The following is a 22,598-nucleotide window of genomic DNA, read 5'->3' on the forward strand; positions in this document are numbered from 1 at the left end:
TTGTAGAAGAAATTTGGGTTCTCCAAATTTTCACAAAAGCTGCAAAAACCACCCCTTGAGCTCAGAAAATGCACAATGCATTGAGTCAAGAAGTTGCCTAGTCCTCGGGAATTGCACAATCCTTCTTCGTAGTATGGTTGAAAGTTTCCTAAAAGAGGATAAAAGAGAAAAAGAAAAAAGAATCCCTAGAAAATAGGGATTCACTAATTAGTTTCTCGAAGGTGGCACAATTACTATTTTGGAACTTTCCCCCAAGTGTTGCTTTTTCCTTCATTCTAGGCATGCATTTCATAGACCTCAACTAGTCTCGATATATTTAATTAACACCCCTTAATATTATTTGTGCATTATCTTGGAGCTATAGCATTCTCAAGGAGATCAAGGATCTTTTGGTGGAGTTTGCAGTGATTTTCTCGGTGAGTTTTTCTTTTGTCATCTTTTGTTGCCTTTTCTATTGCCTTTTGTTGTTTGGCTTTTGCGAGTGAGTTTTTTCTGATTTATTTTCATACTTTTTGGTGTTTTAATGTATATTAGCTTCTTCAAGTGTTGATTTGGCCTATCATTAACCTTTCACGAATATCGCATTACTTTTCTTGTTTTTTCTTGTTAGTGGTCATCTTTGCCGCGACTCCTCTTGCATGTTCATTTTTCCTTTTGTATGTTTATCTTCTGCACTTTTTCTGCACTAATCTATCCATACTTAGTTAAATATGAAATTTAGGATGCACTATTACTCATATCCGCTTGTTTCCCACACTCTCACTAGGCAGATGTGCTCATCCCTTGGTCATTTTTCACCTTGTCTAGTTGGGCATTGCACAAGTTTGAGACTCAAGTTCTCAAATTTCCCTCTAAAACTGAAGAATGTGCAGTACAACCTAACCCGACTAAAAATTGCATAGTTCTAGGGATCATTCCTGTCACCTTGGCCACCAAGACTACGAAATGCACAGTCTCTCCCACAGCCTGCCCATACTGGACTGCGCATTGCATTGTCTCTATCCTCAAGCTACATCACTGGATGCTAAAACTGTGCAATGAAAAGTTCACATAACTAGTGTACCTCCCTTCACTTTCAAAATTGTGCAATTTTCCCATTCAATGCATGTGGTTTTTCCTAATCTTGCTTTGTAAGTTGATTTATTGAAGCTAACTTATTGTGTGCCATGAGTTATTTTTCCTCCCATAGGTATTGTAGGTGTTGAGCACTTCTGTTCGTCAGTCACTATTATCATGGCACCCAAAAGAACTTCTTCGAAGGATACCATAGATAGTAGCACCGGGGAGGGAGTCGAGATTACACCAGTTTACTTGCTAGCATACTCAGACACTCAACTGTTTGTAGAAAAGGAATCAGATGTCACATTACAAAAGGTGAGTGAAAATTTCTCAGCAGGAACCTTAAAAGCAGATTTGGAAGATCGACAAGTGTACACTAATGTATAGAAGTCGAGGTTACATAGGGTTTCATGTAGGTACACATCATTTCCATGTGTAGATGTTATTAGTTGGATATTATCTCACACATATCTAAAGACTATGAGTCTTGGAAGTACGAGCGAATGGAGGATTGCTTCTTTTCTGGAAGCAGACTATCATCTCATGTACCATTTTCCTGAGCTCGAACCACTCATGGACTCGTTCTTCTATGAGAATACCAACTACTTGAGCACTAAGGAGATTATTAAACATTGGGTGAAAGATCCAATGAATATTTGTCAGACACCCACCAGCACATACAAGAAAAAAATCTCTTCTGAGGGTCTATCAGTTGTTGATCATGCTATGTTGTAGAATCCATGGTGAGTAGAGCACCGAGACATTTCTTGAAGGGTGGGCTTTCTTAATTGACTAGGTTGTGAATGAAGGTAAACCATTCAATTGGTCATATTTGTTGGCTCAACATTTCTAGATCTATGTGTCTAATGCCCTTAGTCCTCGCAAGGCAAGGGAAACTATATTTTATATTTATGGATATCTACACAATGCAATCTACACACATAATTCATTCCATAACATGAATCAGACTTAAAAACAATGAGATTCTATTGTATATGTTTATTACAAGATTCTTTCGGAGTGCAACCACAAAGGAGAAATGGATAATCCAACTGACTACTTTCTCATCCCATTGTATAAGATGAACTTTGAGGAAGATTTGCCTTGCATGTCACATGGGGTAATGGAAGCAGTATCACAGATAACAGATTGGTTTCCCTCACCGGATGGCACTTTCCTCAAGGTATTTGGCAGATATAATTTGCCACATATTTTATCGAGGCATGCCACTGATAATATAGTCATGAAAGTTTCATATCATCTATCCATAGGGTTTTCAATAGATTTTCATAGGAAGAAGAAATCACCTTGGCATATCCTTCCTTTGCAGACCAGATTATAAGAGATTAAGAAATTAAAAGTTGTGGATATTGAAGGGAAGATGATATATAAATTCGCATTCAATACTCAAGACTTCAATTCGTACGATCCAAGGATTATTTACAAATACCATTGTGCGAGGACCCATTTTCAGTGGCTAAGTGGGACCTTTCATTCGCTCAAGGAGGATGGATGGAAGAATTGTTATAATGCCTCCAAGTCCCACAAGATAATTAGTTTTGCAGGAACTTCACTGGTTACTCCACATTAAGAAGGCACTCTAGAGGAACCACCAATATAAGTGTGCAACCCAATGCTTGAGAAGGGAAAGAGGAAGGTTGTGCACAATCCAGGGGAGAATGAAGCTGGAAGATGAAAGCAGTTCCAACCATTATGAAATCATATTTAGTATCAGAGGCAAGGAGGAAACAAATCATGTAAGAAAAAGAACAAAAGTATCGAGATGAACATGAGCATAGGATCCAATAATAAGAAGAGAAGTAGAAGCAAGAAGAAGTAGAAAGGCGAATAACGGAGGAAATAGTAGAAGAAATAGTGTAGAGACAAGCTAAAGAGCTAAAAAAGAACTAGAAATAAGAGGTGGATAAAAAACATATATAGGACAAGGAGCTCACTCAAGAGATAGAGGGGTTGATAAAAATTGAAGGCATGGATGAACTAGAGCCAGAAAACCAAGATGTTGATTTGATGCCAAGTACACAACAGGTCACCATTCAGTATCCCAATCCTCGAGCATAGCAAGCTCTAAGCAAGGAAGAGAAAATTGTTCCTCTCAATGATAGTCTGGTTATCAATATGTATAATATGACCTATGAGGAGATTCAGGAAAGGATTGTACAAGCAAGGAAGAAACACTTTTTAGATTACCTCACATCGCCTACATTCATCATAAAAAGGGTGATCATGACCGAAACCAGAAGAACTACATGTGCCATTGTTTTAGCCAAATTAGACTTCATTGGTGCTTCAAAGTAAAATATGGTGTATTTGATGGTAGAGAAAAATAAATTGGCAAACAACTTGAAAGCTGTTGGGCAAGAGGTTGAATAGATCTAAGAAACAACTCAGAACGTAGCTTCCACATAGGTCCATCTAGAAGAACTGAAGGCAATGATACTCATTGAAGTATCGACACTAGGAGAGACCATAGAAAGTATTTATGAGGAGATTGCTACTGTGCATAAGGAATTTGTCCACTTGCATGGCCTACAACAAAAGTGTAAATATTTTTTCAAGACTCTCGGAATGTAAAACTTTCCATTGTTGTTGTGCATGAATGATCAATGAAATGCAAAGCGGAACCATTTGAATTGTACAAGAAAACAAGGCAAGAGGTAGTGTTTGATAAGTAAAAGGTACAGATGCTTATACAAAATAAAAAGTAGCTTTCCTCATTCATTTCCAACACACATGCATCATATGCATGTTTGTACAACAACTTGAACTTCTTGGTGAAATATCAAAAGATCCCATCATTCGATTCACTCACGAAGATCAAGAATAGGAATCAGTTCAGGTAGGATATTGAAGAGTACTTGGAATATTTGAGCTAGGTAACCATCAAGGAAGATCTTGAAGTAAACAGATAGAACATGCATAAGTACATTTTTGGCCCTGTCCAAATCAACACAATGTTGCTCTTGCTCAAGAAGGAAACACAAATTGGTTGCAAGTCACTGTACCCAGATGCCATAGAGGATAGAATCTTCTTCCAATGAGACATCATAACAAAGTTTGGGGATGTCATCATGCAATACAAATCTTGGAATTGCTACGTCATCGAGAAACATCAAGTGGAAGTTGTTGAGCTGGAGTTTCCCCAAACTCAAGAATGATATGTTTTGTCTTATTAGGTTATCTATTTGGCTCTACCTAATTCGATCTTATATGGGTATGAGTGTAAAATGTAATATTATTTTTTAATTAATTTTTAAGTGAAATTCCAAGAGTCACAAAGGGGAATTGAAGAGTCAACCCCTCTTCTTATAAATATACCCTCGTAACACATGTAAAGGGATTTTGGGAGCCAAGCTTTTGGCTAGGCTTAGCCTTAGAATCAAGAGCTTGGGAGTTTGTGAGAGCCTTGCAACCTCTTTATAGTATAGAGGGAGTATATTTATTTGGAGGGGAAGGTGTTTACTTCATGTTCCACTATTGGGGCTAGTGGTTCACCAATGGTATATGTATGAATGGAAATTTCACTTAATAAAAGATTAGAGTTGACATATTTCATGCATATGTTGTAAATATAGTACGACTATTCTTGTTATGTTTGCAATGTATTTTATTTAAATTACACTTATGCTTATGAACTATTTTTTTTGCATTGGTACGAATCTTGTTGAATGTGTGTTGTTGTTTAATTCCATCATTGTTAACTTGTGAACTATTTCGTAAAGTAGATTGTGATGTCATCATGCTAATGTGTTCCTTTGAAGTTGCATACTATTACAGGATTTTAAAGGACTAAGTCATTTTCCCCTTTGTGTGTTAGGAGCTCCATGCATTACACTTGACTTTCCGCAGAGTCACACACTTGTTCCCACCAAAGTCACCATACAACATTCTATGCTCTATTGTAGCCAAGGCACATCATTAAATCCCACTTCATCAATGATCAGGTTGTATTACGAATGGGATTCCTACACCAAATGGTGTGAGGTCTAATTGGGACTTCATATTAGGGAGATGCTATGAATGTAGGCAGATCCGACACTCTCAACATTTCTGGTGCTAGAAGGAGGTCCAGATGACAATCTGAGCTGATGAAGTCTTTTTGAATATTATCCATATTTAATGGCTTCTTCCCAAATCATAACACTGACATGTTTTTCTAAACCTTCTAATTTGAAAGTACCCATGGGAATAATTTATGACTTGTCAGATTTGAAATTCGACGGTGGGGGTAGAACAACCATTCTCAAGCATGCTGCTCATTTTTTTTAATTTTGCACAAAACACAATATTCATTGTGACGACACTTCATGCATTTTTTTCATTCTCACATTCGAAGGACACGTAAAGGAATGGTTTTACACATTTCCAGTGGCTTCCATTCACTCTTTCGAACATATTGTCAAGGTGATTTACCATGCCTTTGAGAGGTATGATTATGATTTTGTTTTCAAAAAAATCATGTGATTGTGAAAAGCACCTAATGAATCTCTTGATGATTTGCATGATCGTTTCATTCATTTTTGTTTCGAATTTTCCAAAGATGATATCGATTGGAATTTAATGGAAGATAAATTTGAATTTCTTGTTCACATTTTGATGAATCTGCATGAATACAGATCTTTTGAAAGTCACCCAATGCACCTCTATTATAGAGCATCTAAATCTCTAATGAATTAAGTTGTTGTTCCAAGTGACTCTTTGCCTTCCCCTCATCTAACAGATCCATTTCCCCGGTTTGAGGTGGGAGAAATTTAGATTTCATCTCCCGATTTAAAACCATCTTCTCCCACCACACATACTTAGAATTGTAGCCTAGTTTTGGACTGAGAATCTGATGTTTATGATGACGTGTTAACTCCTCATCCTCCATCCATTGATTCTTTTGGTCCTCCTGATTGGGAGTTGTTTGGTTCACTTTTTTGAATTGTATCTGTTGATGTTCACAAGGATCAATTTTAGGATGGATTTAGTGTTAAGTAGCCAACCTCTGATATAATTTATAAGATTATATGTGGGAGTCTATCTCTGAATAAGAATCTGCGACGAAGGTTGATATTTCTCCTTCCACACATCTCCGTCATTATTCTAACATATTCCACAATTCTATCATTATTGTTGAATCTTCCATAGAATTTGCTTTTGATGATGTTATTTCTGATCACACTCATAACTCGTGGAAAGTCAATTTTACAGTTGAACATGGAGAGGAAAAAGCTTTTCTTCTTGATCTCCCCAATCCATCATCTGATCATCATGAAGAATTAGAGGTGAAATTTCTTATTTTCAATCTTCCCTTCTTTATGATTCGTTAGATCATGAGGATGCCTTTGTATTTGATCTTGAACTTCCTGTTCATGGCTTTCATGATCTCTTCATGGATTCATCTAGCCACTATTGTGATGTTTCCACTGTTGATCCTTCTAAGCCACTGATTTTTGATGATCTATATTTTGATGTTTTGGAACTTCCACAAGTTGTGGAGGAACTTCAACCCAAGCTAATGGCTATGTCAGGGTTCTCATTATCTTGAGGCTAGTTCCAATTCTAATTAGAAAAGTGATGTATCTTTCAAGGCTCCTCATCACTCCTCTGCCCAAATTTAAAATTCCTCTGCATCTCAATTTTCGCATCCTCCATATGTTTTGCACGACCCCATCGCATAATATTTTTAGGAGTCATATATGGAGAGATCCATAGCAAAACATAAGTTTTCTTCTTTCATTATGTTCGTCCAGTTTTGAAGCTCAAAATATTGTTCCTGCATGTCTTTGAGTCACCATGTGTTTGAACACCATGATGCTTCTGCAGAATGCCTTGCAATTGCTTTTCTTTCATATTGTTCTGAATGAATTTTCAAACATCATGTGACACCCTCCTCCCAAATCTACCAAAGTAATTGCCCAACTAGGATAAACATGTGACAAGAAGTTACCATGATATGATTCAATGCCCTATGTGTTAGTTAACTATTTACTATTGGATCGAATCTCGAAACCTTAATATTGAGGACTTATCTCTTATCTCCTAGAACTTACCTCACCCTAATGTGGATCTAAGCCCTAGAATCATTAGACATAATTTCAGCCTAAAAATGGCCTCCAAAGAAAAAATAATAAAATAATAGTTAAGATAATAAATTATGAGCTATGAATTTTGGAGGGAAAATAAGAGAACTACGTTTTTCAATTGTATTTCTGGCTTATCTCCTTATAGGTTAACTAAAATTTCAAATGTATTCACTCATTGGATGAAGAATTAAATGCAAATCTAATGAATACCCATTTTGCATACTTCTAAGAAGACCCACATTGATAAAAATTGAGTATACATTAGAAAAAGTTGGTCAACATGGTTTTTTTTAATGCATCTTCATTTTTTATCAATGTTTTTCTTCACAAGTGTATGCATCATGGGTACTCATTGGATGTGGAATTTAATTTTCATCCAACCAGTGTCTACACTTGAAATTTGAGTGAACCTATAAGGTGATAAGCCAAAAATACAATTAAAAAAAAAAGTAATTTTCTTCTTTTCCCTCCAAACTATCTACATGTACATCTTTTTAAATTTAAAACATTTTGATTGGAGTGCATATTATGACATGGAAATTACATGAAAATTTCATGGGCAACTTTAGGTTGAAATTTCCTCTAGTGGGTAAATTCACTGTCTCCCATAGAGTCTGGATTGGCTTTTGGAGACTGTTAGTTATGCCCTCATGCTGCACATTTGTGTCTATAGGTCCATAATCCATACATGTGATCGAGGTATGGTTGAAGGCTTTCTATTTTGGAAAAGGGAGGACAAGATAACCAGGATAGTTCTAGAAGGTCAAGGCATACAAGGGTTGTAATATTATCCTAATTTTATTAATGCACAAGTTCTTTTTTTCTTATACATTATGTCTCATTTATGCACATGTAGAAAAATCAATCCTCAGCTTCTTGTTTAGAGTTGTTTCTATATTCTATTTGTATGTTTTGTTTCTCTTGTTTGCTTTGGATGTTTTGCAGGTTCCACTTTTAGAAATTGTAGTTGGAGTTGAAGCTTGCAAGCAAGGAGGAGGAAACTTGCATTGGATTCCATGTAGGTATTCTTATAATATTTCAAAAGACTTTTGTAAGGAAAGCATATTAGTTTTTCCTTGGTTGTTTCTAGACCAAGCCACTAGACCTAGGGAGATTTCTTATGTCCGCAGAAGGAATTTATCCATAGAATAACAGTCTATCCTTCCTCTTCACTAGGATTTTCTCCCTCTTTTCTAGGTATTTCACTCTTCCTTCTTCATCCTACAATTATAGATTGAAACTTGATTGGCTGTTATTCCAATGACGTTGAGTGGCACTACTTTTATAGTCATTCTATCTTGTTGAATTCCTTCAAACATGCCGACTTGAGTGGAGGGTAGGCCGACTTGGTGGAGGAGGCATAAAATACAACTTTGACTCAAAAATAAATATGTTTCTCAACATACAAATCCAAAGAATGGTCTATATCATAATGACAAGGAATATGACTCTTGACATAAACCCTAGAAGCACTTAATGGGTGCTTTTACCTAGAAGAAAAATAAACAAAGCATGAAACCCATGCTCTTAAATAATTTTTCTTTCACATTTAATTTTTATTTTCTTTCTTTTTGACAAATACATTACTTCATGACTCATATAATTATGAAGATCGATACTAGTTACATTTCTCAACACTCCCTCTTAACTCGAGAGGCATTCATAATTGTTCAACCATTATTGAACTCAATTTAAAATGTTCTTTAAGAAGAGAAAAATGGTATACACAATGCTTGGGATACCCCTACTGCCAAGGTATCCTTCCAGTAGGGACTAAGGTGTCATCTAAGAAATTTCCACTATAGGTACTATCAAGCTACAACCTTGGTATACATCCAACGGGATATAGATACCATCTAAGCCTCCATGTCCTGACACCAACCCTTAGAGGAGTCCAATTATCAACACTAAATCGAAGCTCCACACAATAGCCTCTCTCTAGGATTTAGACATCAACTAAGATCTCAATATTAACCAGTCCATGATGTCCTCCCATGTACCATCATACAGACAATGTTATGGTACTTCAACTTTATTTTTCAATCAAAACAAAAATATCCACCAATTCGAGCATCCTCCTAAAATAAACTACCTTTTGAAGAGATTTTGTCAACACATCACCTACTTGTTCATCTGTTAAAGTATATTGTAGCTTCATGACCCCAACCAATATTCAAACTTCCAATGTACATGTTTGTTTATGTAAGTATACAACTTTCGGGCCTTCAATTATTCTGATGTTGCTTAGGTTATCACATTATCCAAAGACATATCAAGGTTAACTTTCTTCTTTAACTTCTCTAGCAACACCAAACTCATTCTCAACACTTTTCAAAATATCCAATTATATTCCACTACTTCACCAATTACGAATGATGATTTCTAGTTCTTTAGACTTTCTCTGATCTTGCTCTTTCTTCAAGGTTTCTACTATAGCTATCATAATATTCCCTCCCTCTTAAATAGGGAGGTATATAGTTGCTTCTTCTTTACTAGGTAACAAAAACACCAATAACATAGCCACACAGGCTCTATCAGAGAACTTCAATCTTTGGAGCATCATTCCTTCTATATTCTCATGGAAACTAGGTAATCCATTAATCTTCAATTCCATCAAGATTCTTGCAGCTCCCTCTTTTCAATATGCTCAACATCATCATAAAGTCATCAATAAGTATGAGGTAGGTAAGAATCTTTAACATATTGAAGACTATGCACCTGCAAATATTCAAGAATAAGTATAACCAAGCATAATTATATATAGGACCATGAAATGTCAAACTAGGGTTATTATATTGTCATAGAGAGAGCATCTGGGGTTATCAAAAACTTTAAGAAAAAACATGAACTGTAAATATCAAATCCTAAACCTAGATGGTATAGAAATTAAAGAGGAGAAATTGAATAGGGTAACATTTTCAAGCTTTAAACTTTTACAACAACCTTTTTCTACATCTTTGTCACAAATCTTATATATTATTAATAAAATGAAACCTTAGACATTAACAACTGAGCACATTCATAACAAAAGAATTTTACATCTATGGTTTCTGGAATCTTACATCAATCACTACTAGCGTTTCATCGTAAACCCTAGATATAATCATAAAAACCTTTTGATGTTAGATATATAATAACCAATTTAGGGTTTTAATCATATGGAAGCATATGTAACCAGGGATTTATTCCTAGGATCACACATTAAATATTACAATGGTTTTGCTATGAACCCTAATTCACCAAATCCTAAAGAGCTAAGTTTTTTATAGTGAACCCTAAATATTAGGGTTTTACAAAAATTAACAAACGATATATAATATGACAAAGTTTGATTTAATCTAAAGATTAATTTCCCTAAATAAGAATCTTTATGATTGAAAACCCTAGACACGAGAGAGTTAGTAATACAAAGAAAATTTCAAAATGCTCATACCTTCTTATATGAAGAAGACCTGCTACAACTATTTATACATACCTTGAGTTGCTTTCTTTACAAACTCTATAGGATTTCCTCTTGAAGAGCTCCCTATGCAACAAAAATTCTTCCTTCTTTTTGGAGTCTCCCTTTGAAACTAGCTATAATCCTTATTGCAAGCTCCCTCTTAACTTTAGAATATTTCTACAAAATTTCTTTCCAAGAAAAACACAAGACATAAGATTATAAATGAGAACAAATGAAACTTAGAAAAATAGAGGGAATCGATAATAAAAATAAATAAAGAACAAGATACTTATCTTTTGTGAAAAAATGGTATCGTTCCCTCTTGTTCTTCCATCAACCAAGTTTTGTGAGGGATTCCTTTAATTCATCAAAACAACTCAAGAGAAAAAATATTAAATATATGAACAGAATAGAAAATATTGGTCCTAGAGGCAAACATAAGAGAAATTCTACAAGAAAACAATAGCCTAAGCTATAAGATAATGATATATAAGACTGAATAGAATAAGTCTTTGACTTCATGGTCCTCATTTTAAACTTCCTTTGAGGATTATCATCAGTTGTAACATTATCTTTCTCCCTTTCTCTTTTCTTGTTCTTCGGAATATCGGGACATTGATTCTTATAATGTCCCATGTTGTGACAATGATAGCAATATATTTCAAGGGGATCAATCTTCTTCGTTGGCCCCTTAAATTTCTTACTTCCTCCTTTTTTCTTGACATGGGAAAAGTAGGAATTACGGTCATTTTCTTCATTTTATTTCTTACCTTCTACCAAAGGAATAAAAGCTTCTTCTTGTACATAGGAAGACCACGTTTCTTTGAAGGATGGAGAATTATTCCAGCTACTAATTCCTCCTACAAAGGCATTCCAAGATTTTAGAAGTCCTAGAAGAGAAACAATCACAATTTATTTTTTGGGGACTATTTCATCTATTGCTTGAAGTTCATCCTTTTATATGAGAAATTCTTACAAAATAGTAATACATTTCATCATCCTTTATCGTCTTAACTATTCAATGTTCATTATTAAGGCTTTCCACCTGCCCGATATTCTTGATTGTAAACAACTTTTAAAGAGAACCTTTCTTTTTCATTGATGAATCTAGAGTGGATATGTAGGGAATCAAGTTTTCTTTTACTCCATCCACAATTAAGTTCATGCAAGTAATATTAATTTCATTGTACTTCTCCTTTCCTACATCATATAAGGTTTCCTTGATTTTTCCTAGTACAAAATCCAATACCTTATTCTTTGTAAGCATGTGGTCGATCCTTGTTTTCCATGCTCTATAGTTAGATTCTCCTCGAAGCTTATTCTCAGATTTCATTGATGAGTCCATAGGTGTACTTACTTGATGAAAACAATATTTCCTTACTTCTATGAAATTGACTTCTATTATCTTTATGATATTCCTTGATGACTTCTTTTTTTTTAACTCCTTCCTCAATATGATGAGAGCTCGTTGATCTTCTAGCTACCTTTTCACCTTATTCTTCACCTTAGCTCTAATATCATGTTAGAAAATGAAAAGGAAAAAATATTTGCGGTTCTTGATACTTACTTGTGATTATCTTATTTTATCTTCTTATCATCAACCAACTACAAAAAACATAAGTACATGAAGATTAATACCAATGAAACACAAGATATAGGCTCTTAGTCAGGGCTAAAACCCCTCTTCTAGAGGAAAAACAAAAAACTTATCTTCTCTTCCTTTAGAACCAAATCAAATAAGATAACCAAGAAATTTGACCAAACTAAAATACCTCTCAAATCCACCAAGTCAACCTCCCAAGATGGTTAATCAATCTTCAATAGTCAACTCTAGTCAAACTACTTCAATTCTACAACAAGCTTAGATTTCAGCCCTCCTGATTCAAAATTTTGGCCCTACTATAGGCTTGCAACTTTGGACCTCCTATAACAACCTAGAAGCTTGCATGTGTTGACAATAGGAGATAATTTCAACTTCGTTTTGCACAACAAGTGTTTCTTTCTCCTATAGGGTTTTCTCCTTCTTTTCTAGTTATTTCAATCTTTTTTCTTCATTCTGTAACTACATATCAAAACTTGCTTGGTTGGTACCAAATGAGGTCGAGTAGCACTACTTTTATAGTCTTTTTGTGAGGTTGAATTTCTTCAATGAGGCTAACTTGACACAGGAGGGCAAGCTGACTTGGTGGAGGAGGCATAAAATACAATTTTGACTCAAAAATAAATTTCTTTCTTAACATACAAATCCCAAGAAAGGTATAGATAATAATGACAAGGACTATGAATCTTGAAACAAAACCTAGAATAAGTCAATGGGTTTTATGACCTAAAATAGAAATAAACAAAGCATGAAACCCATGGTCTTAAATAAGTTTTGTTTTATAATAATTTTTTATTTTCTTTCTTTTTGACAAAAACATTACATCATGACTCAAATATACTTATGAAGATCGATACTAGTTACATTTCTCAATAGTTATGATGGCTCAATCCTGCAAACTCCTAATATTAAGCTGATGACCACTGAATGGAACAATGTGTAAGAACGGTCACAAGTTCTGGTTCATGGGATTCATTAGCCATGAGAATGATGTTTAGTTCCAAGTAAGTTTTTTGCCTAGAAGAAATTAGAATGCGCTAATTGTAATGTTATGATGAACTAAATCCCAGAGAATTGGCCACCGAGTGATCAAAAAGACAACCAACAATCAGACAACCATAAGAAGGAAAGTCAATACTAACGTCATGCCTTGGGCTTTGTAGCCTAGATCATGGTGGCGAGGAGACATCAGTAGCATTGACATTTGAAATCATAAAAATATTTTTACAAAAGTCAAAAATATTTATTTACGAGCCCAAAAATAATACAAAAATATTAAAAATATATAACACTTGGCAATAGTAAGAATACACATAATTAGTACATACTGTATGCTTATGGGATAAACCTTTTTCCATAAGAAAGTTTATGGAAATCATTTTTTTTTTAATCTACTCTATTCTAAAATATAAATATTTTGTGGAAAGCATTGATCCAATACATTCCACTTGTAGATGTAGATATCTAAAGTATACCAATCCATTAATGTTTAATAAATAAACACCTTTAATCCATTCCTTTTTACTAAATGAACACCTTTATTTCTATCACTTGGTACCATGTCTACAAATATCTATTGGAAACATGCCAATATTTTGTTATCCAGATGTTCCAATTATGAATTTCAAAGAAGTATGAATGTTGTTTTCCTACATTCCACACTGACTAGCTTGGGTTTATAATATTATTAGATGTTATTATTATTAATATTATTATGAGTTAATATTTTTTTTTCTACGTAAAACTATATCTATTATATTAACAAGGAGATAGTAAATTTACATCATGACCGTAGTCAAGCACTCTGCTCCTGCAGGAGGCAGTTCTATCCAAAACAGGCATATTTGAAAAATGTCTAATTTTGTTTCCCACGCAGGGGAATAATCTCTGAAACATGAGACAAATCAAAAACTCAAAAAAGACCTGAGGGGAATGATCACTGAAACATGAGACAATACCAGAAACCCATGACCGAGTCGCCTTACAACCATGCCCAGTGGAGAGGGGCATCCTACAAAAAGAGAAGCGTGGATGGCTTTTCTATTCATCAATGGGCTCTTCAGTAATTCGACACCAGCCCATATCAGGTGGTTCCTCTATCTGTGTCACATTCTGAGCTTCAGGACCCAGATCTACCATCATCGCCTCCCGCGCGCTGCCCCTTTGTTCGTTTGTTTCTCGCTAAGGGGTGTTCTCCGTAGCCAGCTGAAAAGATGAAGAGGGGTCCGGGATTGCCCTCAAATTTTCTGCCTGAGTCCTTAAATCAACAGCTAAACTTTCCTCCTGAAAAACCACTGTAAAATAGGCTGTGATCCTGGGCCTGTTTAGAGCACTGTCAAAGGTGAATATGGCGGAACCAGTGGCAGGAATAGGTCCGGGCCGAGAGTTAGAGGCTCGAGATCTTCCTCTTCTGCTGTGAGAAGAGAGCCCTCTCCTTGGAGGATGATTCAAGTCACTGGAGGATGAATCCGTTGGGGCTCTTCTCGGCTGCCCCCTGTGATTGCCCAATCTAGGTCTCAATCGAGGCATCCTGCAGATGACAGTGGCCCAGATCCAGGAATGTAACTGTGGGGCAATACCCTGGATGCGGCGTTGCCTCCTAATTGAGCCTCCTCTGCCTAGTTTGAGCTTATCCTCTAGGTTTGCCAAATCCCTGCGCGTGTGCAATATCCAAAACCAAACACAGATATCAGTTGCCAAGAAATAAGAATGGGAGGGCCAATTTGCAATACCTGAGCGATACTCGGGGAGGGGAATAACCAGCCTCGCAAAGAAGGCCAAGACTATCAGCGCCGGGGTCCAATTCCCTCCCTTCTCCCTGAATTTCTTTGCATGTGCTAAGGTATGCTGGCGGAGCGGCAGAGCCACCGAACTATCCATCTTCCTCGACCTTTCTCCGGCTTTAAAGTTACCAGCCTTGTCTTGGGAGTCTCCTCCCATTACTGCTCCCTTGATGGCTTGAGCCTTCCACTGCATGCTGGTGCGTGCGAGACTTAATTCCCTCGCTGTGAGCCTGGCGTTCCAGCTGATCTGGTGGTATCGTATCCTGAATGACGTTCATGCAAATGTGCATGCGCCAGGTGTAATTACCATTCCACGATTCCTGTACAGGTCGGGCAAGTGGCGTTCTGCCCTGCCCATCCACTGTCCTGTCAACTTAACTCTCATTGCGATCACCCGCATCCGGGGGAGCATCTTCCTTTTGAACCTGAAGTTTGCATTCCTATGCATGATCATGGTTTTGGATTATGTCGAGTGTCCCTGTAATAAGAGTGTGTTTGGAATCCACCCCCAGGTTGGCTAAGAGGTCCACAACCTTATTTCCTTCCCGTTTTACATGAGTGAAGATGATAGCTCAATTTTTGTGAAGCCATTGTTCTAAGGCCTCCAATCTAGCTTCAAGTCTCCAGCTTTTGGAAATTTTCCTAGCATGAGTCCCATTGAGAATTTTCTTGGCCATGTTGATGAGGACGAGGGAGTCGCCCTCAATTTCCAGGGGTTGAAGGTTGTGGATTCTGGAAAGGAGAAGTCCTTGCCATAGTCCCTCCAGTTCTGCTGAGTCATTGATGTCCCATCCTATGTTGCCATATTAGATAAGGAGGGGCGAGCTTACATGATTTCTGAATATTCCTCCATATCCAGCATTTCCGGGATTGCCTTTTGATGCTCCATAAAAATTGAGCTTGATAGTGTGCTTTTGAGGTGGAGTCCAGGTATCCTTCTTTTCTTTGCTGCTTTCTGAGAGGGCTTGAGATGGGTTTCCTTGTTGGAGTGGCAAATTCCAATTCGCCCAAATGGCCTTCTCATTTTCCAGAGTAGGAAAATCATCTGGCATCCAAGTGTGGAGCGCTAATGTCTCCTTAAGGTTCAAGCAGAAGTTGCTCTAGATGATCTCTATGGGGGTTGTTTGGTCTTTGAATATACGCTTGTTCCTTTCCTTCCAAATGCACCAAGTGAGGAGCCCTGGTATTAATCTCTAAATTTGATTGAGTACTTCACTTTTGTATGGATTCTGGTGCCATTGGCGAATTGAGTCGATGATATCTTTTGATACCCTGCATCTTCTTTGGCATCGAAAGCTGGCTTTCTCCCACATTTGGTTAGCCAGGGTGCAGGAATCCAGAAGGTGCTAAAGAGTTTCCTCCTTGCAATTTACAATTAACACATATTGATGGCCCATGGTAATTTCTTCGCCTGAGTTTATCCCATGTCAGTATTTTCCGGTGCCCCACCAGCCATAGGAAAAGTGATACTTTGGGCCAGTTACCAGCTGACCAAATTCTCCCCCATATTGGATCTAGAGGCGTTGTAGTCGAACTTATGATCTTGTGGGCTTCTGTGGTGTTGAAAGTTCCTTTTGGCAAGTAGCCCCAGCGTAGGATGTCTTTGTCCTCGGAGTATCTCACTTGGCATTTTTGGAGCTCCCCTTCCAGTTCCTTAATGGTCCTTTGATCAGCTCTATTGATTATCGATTCGCTATGCTGCCATTTCCTGTATCCTTGATCTGTTTCTTGAGTCTAATGGTGCCATATTTCTTCTTGATGCTGCTCATCCCCTGAGTGGCTTGGGAGTCGACTGAGAAGGTTGTTGATCTTTGGCAACTGGTTCCAGGCATCCATCCAAAAACGTGTTGTTCCACCATTTCGAACCTCCCAAAAACTGTGTTGTTGAATCATTAGAAAGTGTTGTTTAGTTGCATTCCAAATGAGTGAGCCTTTTTCATTGGGCGTTAGTCTGATGAGCTCCTCCTGTGGCCTGTGATTGGCATATTTAGTTGTCAAGATGGCCGCCCATGGTTTGTTGGGGATGGATAACCATTGCCACCAGATTTTTGCGCACATTATAGCATTACTGTGGCTGGGGTCTCTCAGTCCAATGCCCCCTTGCTCTTTAGGCTTGCATACAGAAATCCATTTAACCAAAGCCCATTTGCGATTTGTGCCGATCGCTCCCCAAAGAAAGTTGCATTGTATATTCCTTATTCTTTTTATCACCCATTTAGGTGCTGCAAGGATTGAAAAAAGATAGAGCGGCATTGCCTATAGAACAGCCTTGATTAGTACTAGTCTGCTGGCTATATTCAGAGATCTATGTGTCCAGGAATTGAGCTAGTGGTCAAGTTTCTCAAGAAGCAGGTGCCAAGAGGAATGCGTGATAGCTAAGTCAATGAGAGGGGCTCCAAGGTATTTGGATAGGAGGGAGTCAACGGAGAAGCCCAGAATACGAGCGATGGCCCTCTGAACGACAGGAGGAGTGTGAAAGAAAGAGATATGAGATTTGGATTTATTAATACTGGTTCTTGAGGCCTCGGAGAAATCATTCAGCAGGGATTTGTACATAGAAGCTTCTTGGACAGAGGGGTACCCGAACAACATGTTGTCATCGACAAACTGCTGATGGGTTATAGCAGGGGAGTTATGGATGGAAAGACCTTTAATTTGTTAGGCAAGGCGAGCCTGAGTGATGTGGCGACCTAATCCTTCAGCCATGAGAACAAAGAGGAAAGGCGATAGAGGATCACCCTGCCGAATACCTCTTGAGGGGCTGAAGGGGCAGGATGGAATGCCATTGACAAGGATGGAGAAGAAAGTAGAAGAAATGAGACTATGAATCCATCGAACCCATATTGGAGAGAAACCAAAAGCTAACAACATCTTTTGTATGTATATCCAATTTAGCTTATCAAAGGCTTTTGACAAGTCCAACTTGAGTATCATACCTGCTTGCTTGGTGTGCTTGAGAGAGTGTATAACTTCGTGTGAGAGGATGATTTCGTCCAGGATCTGTCTTCCTTCCACGTAGTAGGATTGTTCAGGCGAGATGAGCAAGGGCAGCAGCGGCTTTAATCTATTGGCTATGACCTTTGAAATCACCTTGTATATTACATTGCATAGAGAAATTCGTCGGAACTTGTCTGGGGTAATGTTGCTTTCTTTCTTTGGAATGAGCGCAATAAAAGTAGAATTGAGAGAGGGCAGAAGCAAGTGAAGGGTGCATGACTCCTCAACTACTTGCCATACTTCATCTCTGATTAATTCCTAGAAGGCATGGAAGAAGGTGGTTGTGAATCCGTGCCGGGGGCTTTACCTTCCTTGAGTTGATGCATTGCAGTGTCTACTTCCTGTTGTTGAACAGGGTGAAGAAGGAGCATGTTGTGATCTTCAGTAATGATTTTTGGCACATTTCGTGTCATTTTTTCAATGGCCTGCCTTCTGTCTTTTTGGGGCTCTTGATGAACCTTCCGAAAGTACCTTGTGAATTCTTGCTCAATCTCATCATGCTCTTCTACTCTTTCCCCCCTGCTTCTGAATGAAAGGGACAGTGTTGTGCATTCTCTGCTGTACAGTTGTTCTGTGGAAGAACTTGGTGTTTCCCTCCCCCTCCTTCAGCCATCTTATCCTTGATTTTTGCTTCCATAATATTTCCTCCTGCTTTCTCCTCTCCTCTAGTTGATAATGAATGCGTTTCTCCTGTTCCAAAGTTTCTTCATCGTGTCCCTCTTTGATTATTTTCTGTTGGAGCTGTTCCATTTCCCTATTTAGATTCTGTTGCGCCTGAAAAATGTTTCTAAAGGTTTCTTGATTCCAGAGCTTGATATGAGTTTTAAGATACTTGAGGTTCTGTTGAAACTGATACATTTTGGAGCCTTCAGGCGGATGAAAATTGTTCCAGGTATTTTTTATGAAGTCTTTGAATGCAGGAGGAGTGAGCTAGAACGCCTCAAAGTGGAATGGTCTCTTATTGGCATTACTCGGTCCTTGCCGCTGAAGGGCGATGGGCCAGTGGTCAGAGCCTGCATAAGGGAGAATTGCTGCTACTATGTCCCATCCTAAGTGGATTGCGTTATCAGACAGAAGGAATTGGTCTAGCTTGGATGTGATTTGATGCCTTCCAATCCTTCGATTCCTCCATGTGTGTGTTCCATTACAAAACTGAAAATCGATAAGGGAATTATTTTGAATGAACTCCTTGAAGTGCTCATTTTCCTGCTCCATCCTTGTTTGACCTCCTTGCTTTACCTCTAATTTAGTTATAATGTTAAAGTCTCCTCCAATGATCCACAGGAGCTGAGCTCTATGTAGACTCAGTGCTTCTATCGTGTCCAATAAAGCCATTTTATTGCCCGCCTCCTGAGGGAAGTAGACATTTGTAAGATGTCCGTGAATGTTGGCACCTAGAATATGAAAGGTTGCTTGGATGATGTGGTGGGATGCATGTATATCTGAGAGTGCTATTGCTTGCAGATTCCATGTGATAGCCAGCCCGCCAGAAGCCCCAGAGGCATCCACTACCACTAAGCTGCTACCTATCCAAGCTCTGGAGAGTGTGCTTCACAGAGTTTCACTGTTACACTTCGTTTCCTGAAGGAAACAAATTTGTGGCCTTTCATGCTTTATCATGTTCTTAATCATTCTATATTTTCCTGGGCTATTGAGCCCCCTTACATTCCATGATGTGAGCTTCATCTTTCACTATTAATGGTAGGTTTGTAATACTTGGTTAGCTTCGCATATCTTCCTGAGTCAACCAAGATTTTCCCTAATGGAATTGTTTGTTGAAGGTCGGTTCTTCTCCCTCTATTCTTGGAATCTTTTGGAGTGAGGCTATCGTCCCAGTAACTGCCCGGTTGGATGCCTAACTAATGCTGCTGGTACACCCTGGCTAAGATAACTTCCAGTGTGTTGAGTTGGTGCTCCGGTATCTTGTCAAACTCCTTCTTTTTGCATGTTGCTTCGAGCTCCAGGATATCAAGTCCTCCTAGGTCGAAGCTTTTTGTCTCTTCATCCATCACTTGTGGCTGATTCATGTCTTCGGGGGCTGTGGCTGTACTCATAGTATGGATGGAAGGGGCATCCACCTCCATATCCTTTGTCTTTCCACTCAAGAACTTTCTGATTTCTTTAGGAGGCCCGAGGTTCTTCTCTGGTTGGCTGGGAAGGGAAGAGGATCCAGGGGGAGGAGGGAGAACAGAGGCTAAGAGGGGTGGGAGCCTTGAGTTTGAATGTAGGGGGTGATCTTCAGAGGTGTTGGCCAGGATCTCGAAGCTGTTGCTGGTTGAAGGGAAGGATGCAGCTTCTGGCTGGGGTTTCTTCCCATTCGAGGGTTTTCTATGCGATCTTTTGTGATTAGTAACCTTGGTGAACTCGTCTTGGTTTTGCATGTCAGAAGGATTGGAGGGTTGGGGCTTGGCATTCAGAGGGCAGTCCCTGAAGAGATGTCCAAGCGCATGGCATTTGCGACAATGAAAGGGAACATGTTCATAATCCAATGGTTGAGTCCATTCATAATCATCGTGAGAGAGACTTACTGAGTCTGGTAAGGCCTTATCCAGGCGCATGAAGACGCAAATGTGAGCATAGGATGTGTATTTGCGCAGCTTCGTTTCTTCTACAACTTTTATGTATTCCCCCAGCCTGTTTCCTATATCTCTTAGCGATTCTTCATCCCAATATTCCTCTGGCAGTGAGTACATCCTGATCCACACTGGCGCCCAGCTGAGATCCTCCTTGTCTGGGTTGAATCTTGCTGCCCATTCCCTTAGCTAGAGGTCAGCTGAGTTGAAAAAATATGGCCCTTCGTCCATTACTTGGTTCCTGTCTTCGATGCAGAGAAAAATCACCGTAAAGTACCCTTTTGGTCCTATCTGTAGCGTAACATGGCCCTTGGGTTTCCATTTGGCCGAGATCCATCCATGCAATGCTCTTTCTGTTGGCCAGAATCTGATAAATTTTCTAATGAGTGCATGGTCCCTCATATACTGGATTCTCCCATTGATTCTGTGACTGGGTAGTTCTATTCTAGGCCTTTCAGCTGCTATGGGTTTGCATGTGTTCGAGGTTACCTTTGGTACTTCTGTGTGCATTTTATTTCTTTCTGGTACCTCATTGTTTCTTCCTGACTGGTGGAGGGGCGCATCTGTTTTGTCTTGCAAAGGGGGTTCTCTATTAACCTCTTCCTCATGTTCCAACCCTGAGAGCAGTTATCCTATTTGTGCCGATGGTTCTCTTGAGGGCTTTGAGGCCCCCCCGTGAGATTTTCCCATACCCGTCCTCGCTATACCACAATCTTGTTGTTGATCTTTGCTAAACTGTTGCTGCGGCGTTGCTATAACAGAGGACTCTGCGCTGTTGCAAGGTTTCCTCAAACCCTAGTTGCAGAACACCAAACCTTCTGTATCATTTTCCTCTTATTGTGAGTTAATATTATTATTATAATATTAATAAAATAATCGTAAATATATAAGAATATGGTTGTTATTATTTATATAATTATTAATAATCATAAATAATTGTTCTTTAAAAAAAATACATATAATAATTCCCTTATCGCAATTTTAATTATTATTGGATCATGATTGTTATTATGAGTTAATATTATTATTATAATAATATTATAATCATTATATTATTATAATAATAATATCATATAGTAGTAGTAATTTAATATTTTTATTCTTATGATATTATGATGAGTTATAATATAATAATCACAGAATAATATATATAAATATATAAGAATATGGTTTTTATTATTTATATAGTTATTAATAATGATAAATAGTTGGTGTTTAAAAAATTACCCATAAAAATTATTAAGGTGGTTGATATAAACTTGTCATGTATATCAACTACATTAAAAATGTGGTTGTGCTAATTGTAGTGTTATGATGCACTAAAAAATAGTCAATACTAACGTCATACCTTGGGCTTTTTAGCCGAGATCATGGTGGCGAAGAAACATCAATAACACTTACATTTGAAATCACAAAAATATTTGTTTACGAGCCCAAAAATAATACAAAAATATGAAAAGTATATAACACTCAGCAATAGTAAGAATACACATAATTAGTAGATAGTGTATGCTTATGGGATAAACCTTTTTCCGTAAGAAAGTTTATGGAAATCAATTTTTTTTTTTTTTTAATCTACTCTATTCTAAAATATAAATATTTTGTGGCAAGCATTGACCCAATACATTCCACTTGTAGATGTAGATATTTGAACTATACCCATTCATTCATGTTTAATAAATAAACGCCTTTAATCCACTCATGTTTACTAAATAATTCTCTCACTTGGTACCATGTCTACAAATATCTATCAGTCAAGCTTGGCAACATGCCAATATTTTGTTATCCATAGGTTACACTTATCAATTTCAAAGAAGTATGAATGTCGTTTTCCTACAAGCCACACGGACCCTTCTTTTCAGTAATTTACTTCATAGAGTAGTTCTACGCCTCTTTACGCAATTAACCGATTGCGATATTCTATCAACAAGATTGGACAGCATGCCTTTAGTTCTTTTTCATTACGTATATTTTTTTTTAATCCGATTGGCTATCAGATTGGTTGAATATGTTATTGCTCATCCAACAGTACATAGGTGGCATCATTCGCCAACAGTA

The sequence above is a fragment of the Pinus tabuliformis genome, chromosome Q (assembly GCF_031772625.1).
Source record: "Pinus tabuliformis cultivar Carrire ecotype Pingquan chromosome Q, CPIR1, whole genome shotgun sequence".
In the NCBI taxonomy this organism is placed as follows: Eukaryota; Viridiplantae; Streptophyta; class Pinopsida; order Pinales; family Pinaceae; genus Pinus; species Pinus tabuliformis.